We start from the raw sequence: 9,552 nt of genomic DNA, 5'->3' as shown, positions 1-9,552 counted from the left end.
CTTTGAAAAAAGTGCTTGAGAAAGCCTAAGTTGAACATGATGTTACTGTTGATTAGTTTGATCACATCGTTGCTAACGTTACTTTATGCAACAATATGAGTTTTTATGATGAGGAGCTTCTAGAAGAAGGCAGGAACCACAATTTGGCTCTCCACATATCTATGAACTGTAAGGAGGATGCTTTTTCCAATGTCTTGGTAGACACTGGTTCATCTTTGAACGTTCTACCCAAGACTACATTGGCCAGGCTATCTTATCATGGAGAATCCATGAGATATAGTGGTATGATTGTGAAGGCGTTTGATGGTTCTCGAAAAACCGTCATTGGAGAAATTGACCTCCCAATTAAGATTGGTCAGAGTGATTTCCAAATTACTTTCTAGGTAATGGATATCCACCCAACCTATAGCTATTTATTGGGAAGGCCATGGATTCATGAAGTAGGTGTTGTCACGTCGACTCTACATCAGAAGCTCAAGTTTATAAAGAATGGTAAGCTTATTATTGTTGGGGGTGAAAAAGCATTGTTGGTGAGCCATTTATCATCTTTCACGTATGTTGAAGCCGAGCAAGAGATTGTAATTCTGTTCCAAGCTTTGTCTGTAGCTAATGTGATCCAGAAGACTGGGGCATCCATGTCTTCTTTGAAAGATGCACAAGAGATTGTTCAGGCTGGTGACACAGACAATTGGGGCCGTGTCGTGGAAGTGGTTGAGAACAAGAATCTGGCCAGTTTGGGATTCGCAAGGGCTGTTCAAGAAATAAGTCAAGGCTATGCAATAGATTTTTCGTAGTGGAAGGTTCATTCACAAGGAAGAAAAACACTCAGTTGCGATCCTTCATGAAGATGAAGATGAAGAAGAAGAAGAAGAAGACAATGCCAACTTTGTAACGCATGGACAAATTTACAACAATTGGGTTGTTGTTGATGTTCCTGTTATAATTCATCATTCAAAGTAATATGCCTTATTGTTTAAAGAAAAATCCTTCTCCTATGCCTAAGGGAGACGTGAAAACATTGCCAGGCATTTTCAATTATCATCAATAAAATGTGATTTTATTCATCCATATTTATGTTGTTTTTACTTTTTTCTTTTTTCTGAAAAATGGTAATCACAAAAAAACATAAAAACAAATAATAATTTTTCCCATATCTGCATAATATTTGTTTGCACCTCATATTTCTAAAATCAAAATATCAAATCATTATGCAGGTTGTTTCTCAAACCCATTTAAAATAATGACCCTACTCCCTCTCCGAACTTTGATTTCCCTGTGTTCGAAGCTGAGGAAGAGAATGACGATGAAGACATTTTTGATAAGTTATCTCGTTTGCTTGAGTACGAGGAAAGAACCATTCAACCGTTTGACGAACAGATTGAGTTGGTCAACTTGGGTTCCGAAGATGATAACAAGGAGGTCAAGATTGGGTCACATCTTCATTCAGAGGTTAATAAGGGGTTGGTTGAGCTTATCCGAAAGTACTCTGATGTATTTGATTAGTCTTATAAAGATACGCTAGGTCTTGATACTGATATTGTGGAGCATAGATTGCCATTGAATCCAGAATGTCCTCCAGTCAAGCAAAAATTAAGAAGAACTCATCCTAACATGGCAGTGAAGATCAATGAAGAAGTCCAAAAGTAGATTAATTTTGGCTCCCTTGTTACCTTAGAATATCCACAGTGGGTGGCCAATATTATGCCTGTTCCGAAGAAGGATGGAAAAGTTTGCATGTGTGTTGATTATAGAGACTTGAACAAAGCCAGTCCTAAAGATGATTTTCCTCTGCCACATATTGATATGTTGGTAGATAATACAGCTAAGTTCAATGTATTCTCTTTTATGGAAGGATTTTCTGGTTATAATCAGATAAAGATGGCACCCGAAGATATAGAGAAGACCATATTCATTACACCTTGGGGAACATTCTTCTATAGAGTGATTCCTTTCGGTTTGAAGAATGATGGTGCAACATACCAAAAAGCCATGGCCACTATTTTCCATGATATGATGCATAAAGAGATTGAGGTCTATGTTGATGATATGATTGCGAAATCAAGGTCTGAAGATGAGCATGTTAAGCACTTATTGAAGCTATTCCAGCGTTTGAGGAAGTACAAACTCCAATTGAATCCCAATAAGTATACATTTGGTGTTCGTTCTGGAAAGTTGTTGGCATTTATTGTCAGTGAGAAGGGTATTGAAGTTTATCCTTCCAAGGTTAAAGCAATACAAGAAATGCCTTCCCCAAAACTGAGGAACAAGTCAGAGGTTTTCTCGGCCGCTTGAATTATATTTCAAGATTTATATCGCATATGACTGCCACATATGCGCCTATATTCAAGCTCTTTCAGAAAGATTGGTTTTTTGATTGGACTGAGGATTGCCAGAAAGCTTTTGACATTATTAAAGAGTATCTGCTTGAGCCCCCGGTTCTGTCTCCGACTGTTCAAGGAAGACCATTGATCATGTACTTGGCTGTGCTTGAAGAGAGTATGGGTTGTGTTCTTAGTCAGCAAGATGAATATGGTAAGAAAGAATATGCTATTTACTACCTCAGTAAGAAGTTCACCGATTGTGAGTCTCGGTATTCTATGCTTGAGAAAACATGATGTGCATTGGCTTGGGCTGCTAAGCGTCTGCGCCAGTATATGTTGAATCATACTACTTGGTTGATATCCAAGATGGATCCAATCAAGTACATATTTGAAAAGTCTGCTTTAACTGGGAGGATTTCCTGTTGGCAGATGTTGTTATCTGGGTATGATATTGAATACTGAGCTCAAAAATTGATTAAAGGTAGTGTCTTGGCTAACCATTTGGCTCACCAACCTATTGATGATTATCAGTCAGTGCAGTTTGATATCCCTGACAAAGAGATATTGTATCTGAAGATGAAAGATTGTGATGAACCATTTCTTGAAGAAGGGCCAGAGCCTGGTTCCTGTTGAGGCATGGTATTTGATGGAGCTATTAATTCATATGGTAATGGCATTGAGGCAGTAATTATTACTCCTCAAGGCGCTCATTTTCCGTTTACAGCTAGATTGACCTTCAAATGTACGAATAATACGACTGAGTATGAAGCTTGCATTATGGGGCTTGAAGAGGCCATTGATCTCATAATTAAATATCTTGACGTCTATGGAGATTTAACTTTAGTTGTTAACCAAATTAAAGGTGGATAGAAGATGAATCGACCTGGTTTGATACCATATAGAGATTACGCGAGGAGGATATCAACTTTCTTTACAAAGGTTGAGTTTCATCATATCCCTCAAGATGAAAACTGGATGGCAGATGCTCTTGCAACGTTGGCTTCCATGATTGTTGTAAATTATTAGAATGAAGTTCCTAATCTGGCTATGATGCGCCTTGATAGGCCAGCTCATGTGTTTGCTATTGAAGAGATCAAAGTCAGATTTACCTGCTTGGGGCATCTTTGGAAGACAAGAAGACTTTGAGGAGACTGGATGGTAGCTTCTACCTGAATGGTGATGTGCTTTACAAGAGAAATTTCGATATGGTTTTGCTCAGGTGTGTGGATAGACACGAAGCATACCTATTAATGATTGAAGTCCATGAAGATTCCTTTGGTACTCATTCCAATGGACATGTTATGGCGAAGAAGATGTTGAGAGCAGGTTATTATTGACTGACAATGGAATCTGACTGTTGTAAGTTCGTGAAGAAATGACATAAGTGTCAAATCTATTTGGTAAGATTCATGTTCCTCTGACACTTTTGAGTTTCATTTCCTCTCCACGGCCCTTCTCCATGTGGGGAATTGATATGATTGGTATGATAGAGCCCAAATCTTCAAACAGACATCGATTCATTTTAGTAGTTATTGACTACTTTATAAAATAGGTTGATGCGGCATCGTATGCGAATGTAACCAAGCAAGTTATTGTAAGGTTTATTTAGAATCAGATCATATGCCGATATGGTGTGCCAATTAAGATCATTACTGATAATGGATCAAACTTGAATAACAATATGATGGAAGGGTTCTTCAAAGACTTCAAAATAGTACATTATAATTCTTCTCCCTACACACCTAAGATGAATGGGGCTGTTGAAGCTGCAAATACGAATATTAAGAAGATTATCTAGAAGATGGTTGTGACGTACAAAGATTGGCATGAGATGCTCCCATTTGATTTGCATGGGTACTGTACATCCATCCGCACTTTGACAGGGGCAACCCCTTTCTCTTTAGTCTATGGCATGGAAGTTGTGATCCCCGTGGAGGTTGAGATCCCATCATTTCGTGTGTTAATGGAATCCAAGTTGATCGAAGTTGAATGGTGTTAGAGCAGATATAATCAGTTGAATTTGATTGAAGAGAAGAGATTGATTGCCATGTGTCATGGTCAGTTATATCAGTAGAGAATGAAGAAAGCTTTTGACAAGAAGGTTCGACCTCGTGTATTCAGAGAAGGTGACCTTGTGCTCAAGAAGATCTTATCTTTCAAACCTGATTCTAGGGGAAAGTAGACTCCTAGCTATGAAGGCACATACGTTGTTAAGAGATCCTTCTCATGCGGTGCATTGATTATTACAACTATGGGTGGTGAAGAATTCACTCATCCTGTGAATGCCGACGTAGTCAAAATATACTTCGCTTAAAAAAGAAAAGAACAACTCGCTAAGTTGAAAACCCGAAAGGGCGGCTTAGGCAAAAGTGAGCATTTAGTGGGATTGAAAACCTGAAAGGACGGTCCATGCAAAAATTAGAGACATGAAACAGAAAAATCATCCTGGTAGATTGAGTACCCCACCTTGGGGCAATCTAGGCAAAAATTAGGGATTATGGCAAGTAATTGCGTCCGGCTAGGTCTGATCGTTGTAACAACACTTCCATTCGTTTGGTTCTAATTTATTATTCTAAACGAAGGACAAAGCACAAGTGGATTTCAAAGTCGGTAGGGAAGGTAGTGGTCATTGTATTCAATGTAGCCCTTTTCCATGTATATTACCATTTTCAAACTTTGTAAAGATCCATGGAGTCCTGCCATTTGCGGACTACCATTCTCTTACATAAAGTTGAGCCTTTATCCAAATATTTGTTATTCTCATTTGTTTATGTTTAATAAAATTGCATTTTTATGATGATAATTTTGAAATAAATAAATCAATGAATAACCATTTTTCTGAGAATAATAAGACATTTACTTTAAGAACATTGAATTCGAAAAGGGAATGTCAACAACAATCTGAGAACGGTAAGTCTTGACGAGTGAAGCATTGTTGCCTTCCCCAATCAGTGTTTCGATGTGTTTGTTCCCCAAACAGTTTGATGTGTATCCTCAGTAGAGATGATGTGTTATTCTCCTTGTAGTTCATCATCTTTCTCCAGCTGTGAGCCTTTGTGGATTTTCATCCTCGATTTGCATGTTTTGTGATTGAACCCGGGATCTCCAGTAAAGCCTTTATTTGGTTTTCAGATTCCCAACACACCTTTATTTGGGTGTTGCATAATCGTGACATTGTTTCTCCCTATGTGAGTTCCTGCAGGTCTGCTTGATATTTTGGTGCCTTGGGATTGGTTTATTTCTCAATTCACCAAGAAGAGTCTCATGGATGATTGCTATGTTTACATTTTGCATCCTTGTGCGGCGCTTGAGATAATCCCCACACATGATTTATCCTGACGGATCTTAACCCCCAGTGAAGTCCCCACAGAGTGGATCTTGATTGATGAAATATCCAGTTGGAGTTTGTCCCCTCAACGGTTCCCCACTCAGATTTTTGCCACTTATTGTGACGTGGATTCCCCACGGAGTTTCCTCTTCTGATGAAAGATCTCCTCATTCAGACAGTGTTTGATTCTGAGAAGTATAGATGTAGTCATCCCCTGCAGGTTTGTCTCCCATTTGATATGGTATTGACCAAAAATCCCCTACAGTGTTGACTTGTTGCTATGAAGTATATATATCCCTCGGCTTGAGACAAGGATCCTCAACAGATCTCTCTTACCCTCAGCATGTCGGTTGATATCCTCAGCAGTGATTTCGTCCCTTGTGAAGTTGCCAAGCTGTATTTTCTCCTCTCCCTAAGAGTTTGAGCTTTAAGCAAGATCTTTGTCAATCATTGCTTATCTCCTAGCAGTTATTCCTCCTCTCCTGAGAGTTGATTGTTGAAGTTTGATTTGTTTTAATCCCCGTGATTGCTACTGATATATATATTTTTCATTTCCTTTGAGCGCTGTGTCTTCAACAGTTTTTGGTCGGATACATGTTCTCCATGTCCTTCCCCAACCAGAGTTGAGCAATGAATTTGGATTGTGATATCCCCAGCCTTCCTTGAGTACATGGTTGTGTACTATCCCCAGGGAATTAAATATTTGAAGATAAGATTTATATCCTCGATGATTTATATTCATCCCTAGTCGATTCTCCAGTTGGTGTTCCCATCTTATTGAGATTAGCCGAGTATCTAGTTGTGATGATTGGATCTTCATGTTTGTATCCTTCGAGCTTGTTTGTCAGCATGATCATAAACATGCTCATGCATAAGTATAGCATCAGATTTTTTTCATTGTGCATTTTTATGCATTTGACCTGATTTTTGTGATCCCCTACTTTGGTGATATCATTTCCCCATGTAGATGTGGTGTGTCTGCCCTCCTTCAATGTAGAGTGTTATCCCCTTAAGCAGAAAGAGTTTATCCTTTCTTCTTCCCAACTGAGTTATTTTCTCGTGGATGATAATTATTTCTGTTTCCTCCCTAGTTCATTATCTGGATAAAACCACTCCCCTTGAGTTATATCCTCATTGGGTTGAGTCTTGTTTGACCGTCTCTTTTTAGTTCTTACCTAGATAAATCTTTTGGTCCTCCAAGAGTTTATTACACAGTAACTGGTAATATCCTTCTTGATGTTGAGTACTTTACCTATGTTAATTTACCCAATAACCGGTAAAATGTAATTTACTTCTTTGATTTCCCCAGCGAATTTACTTTCATTTCCCCAGCGAGTTATCTTTTCACCAGTAGATTATCATTGCTCTATTACCCAGTAACTAGTAATTGTTTATCCTTTTTTCCCAGCTGGTCATTTTCCTGTTATCTACCAAACAACTGGTAGTTAACAAAAATTATCTTGGAATTTTCCCCCGGAAGTTTATCCTTGATATGTTTACCCAGTAACTAGTAACGAATATTCTTCCTTTGGTCTTCTACCCAGAAACTGATAGTTGTAAATCCTGCATTTTGGTCTTCTACCCAGTAACTGGTAGTTGTAAATCCTACTTTTCGGTCTTCTACCCAGTAACTGGTAGTTATAAATCCTACTTTTTGGTCTTTTACCCAGTAACTGGTAGTTGTAAATCTTATCTTTGGTCTTCTACATAGTAATTGGTAGTTGTAAATCCTACTCTTTGGTCTTCTACCCAATAACTGTAGTTGTAAATCCTACTCTTTGGTCTTCTACCCAATAACTGGTAGTTGTGAATCCTATCTTTGGTCTTCTACCCAGTAACTGGTAGATGTAAATCCTACTTTTTCATTTCCCTAGTAGGCTATTCTTACCCAGTAACCGGTAATGGATATTCCTCCTTTTGAGTATGTTGCCTAGTAACTGGTAATATAACTCTTTCCTGTGGTTGATTACCTTTGTTAAGCTGCCCAATAACTGGTAGTTGGTAATTCTTCCTATTTCTCCTCAGCGAGTCATCCTTGATATGTTTACCCAGTAACTGGTAATGGATATCCCTCTGCCCGAGTATATTAACTTCCTTTTTAAGCTACCCAGTAACAAGTAGTAGATAATATATATCTTTTACTCCCGTGTTGAAGTTTTTCTTCCCCAGTTGAGTCCGAGTTCGTATTTCCTTGTGAAATCGAACTTCCTCCTGGACGTTTGGGTATTTCAGCATCGTTTTGATTTACGCCTTTCCCCAGTTGATGTTTTAAGTGTTTTGGCGTTGTTCTAATTCACTTTTTACTGATTGATTATCCTTCATCTTTCAGTTAAGCGTGGTAGTGGATAATTCTTCTGCTTATCCCTAGTGGATAGTTTCCTACTATGTTGGTGGTATCCTGATACACGCATATTCTTTTTCCCCAGTCCGAGTCTTTACATTGATTTATTTTCATGGAAATACCCTCGTGTCTCCAGTAGTTTTTAAGTCGTAGCCTGGCCTACGCATAACTTATTATCCCCAAAGTTTTTGTCCCCTCAGTGAGTTTTCCTTATGGAATGCATTGTTCTCCCGTGGACTTTCAGTTTCTCTAGATTGTTTTCCTTTGTGGCAATACATCCCTCCACGAAGATTATATTTTTGCATTCATATCATATGCATCATGAGGTCTCTTAAGGACCAAAATTTGTTTCTGGTTGTTATTACTTAAGTCCATTCTACCGCGTTGATACAAAGATTTTAACCTTCACATCCCCGGATAGAATGACCTTAAATATGGGCAATTGTAAGACCCCAATTTTGACCCCCTAAGATACCTCATGCCATCTCATAGCTTTGCATTGGAATTAGGGTCACACTTGGTATCCTCCTCACCTTTCATTCATTGGGTTTGCATTGGGAGAGATCACCAAGCATATTTGATTGTATCATGCTTTATTTTCTTTACTAACCAAAATACAAAAATATGTCTAGTGTAGTTTTGTTTCTTTTGTAGGTAATGTGTGTCCATCTATGCTTCATCGAGCTCACAACTAGGGTTTGAGACCCTCAATGCAAGAGATCAAGCAAGAAAAGGCCCAGTTTGGTTCTAAGCATCATATATGGATCCCCATGTTCCTTATTTGTCATTTTGATCAAGAGTTCATCAAGAGTTTGAAGCTTGTTTGTCAAGGAAGCCCTAATTCATATGGGTATCTTGTGTGCCTTCCTCAGTAAGTTTATTCAATATTTGGTCAAAGATATTAAGGGATACTTGATTTTACATCATCATAAGCCTATATTATCCTACATGAGCCTCTAAGATCAAAGGAACTTCAAGTGTGCAAATTCATTCAAGGAGGTTGACTAGAAAATTCAACTGGTCAAATCTAGGGTTTCCTAGACCCTATCTCCTACATTGTCATCTGAAAATGATCCCAAGATAAAAGTTACTCTTTATGACATTACAAACAACTTTCATGTTGGCCTTAAGATCTAAGTTTGCTTGTAAAGTCAATTTTTATGGTGAAAGATTATAGGTCATTTTGTTTGTGCCCTAGATGGAAGGTCAACTTCCAAGAGTCATAACTTCCTAAATTTTTATGATATGGAGATGATTCAAGTTTAATGACTAATTTAAAGATGTATTCTTCAACTTTTATTCTTTAAGATTGATCAAATTCTTCATGCAAGGTCATGTGCCATGAGGAAACATTATAGGTTCATTTTGGTCCTCATCATTGAACAAGTAAATTTTCTCAACTTCTAAAATCCTTAACTCCATCATCCAAACTCCAAATGGTGTCAAATTTATGATCAAATTTAATATAATTGAAAGGAATATAACTTTGTAGAAGGAGCCAAGTTCATTTGAAGCTCACATCAAAAGTTATTCAAGGTGGAAAGAGGGTTCATTTGACTTAT

At 38.0% G+C, this 9,552-nt stretch overlaps 1 pseudogene; it reads left to right on the top strand.

The window, feature by feature from the left end:
• Window positions 1–386: 386 nt before the first annotated feature.
• The window catches only part of LOC127095013 (8-amino-7-oxononanoate synthase-like), an 86,209-nt pseudogene continuing 77,043 nt past the window's right edge, over window positions 387–9,552 (top strand).

The sequence above is a fragment of the Lathyrus oleraceus genome, chromosome 6 (genome assembly GCF_024323335.1).
Source record: "Lathyrus oleraceus cultivar Zhongwan6 chromosome 6, CAAS_Psat_ZW6_1.0, whole genome shotgun sequence".
Classification (NCBI taxonomy): Eukaryota; Viridiplantae; Streptophyta; class Magnoliopsida; order Fabales; family Fabaceae; genus Lathyrus; species Lathyrus oleraceus.
This window is presented reverse-complemented; position numbering and strand designations above follow the sequence as displayed.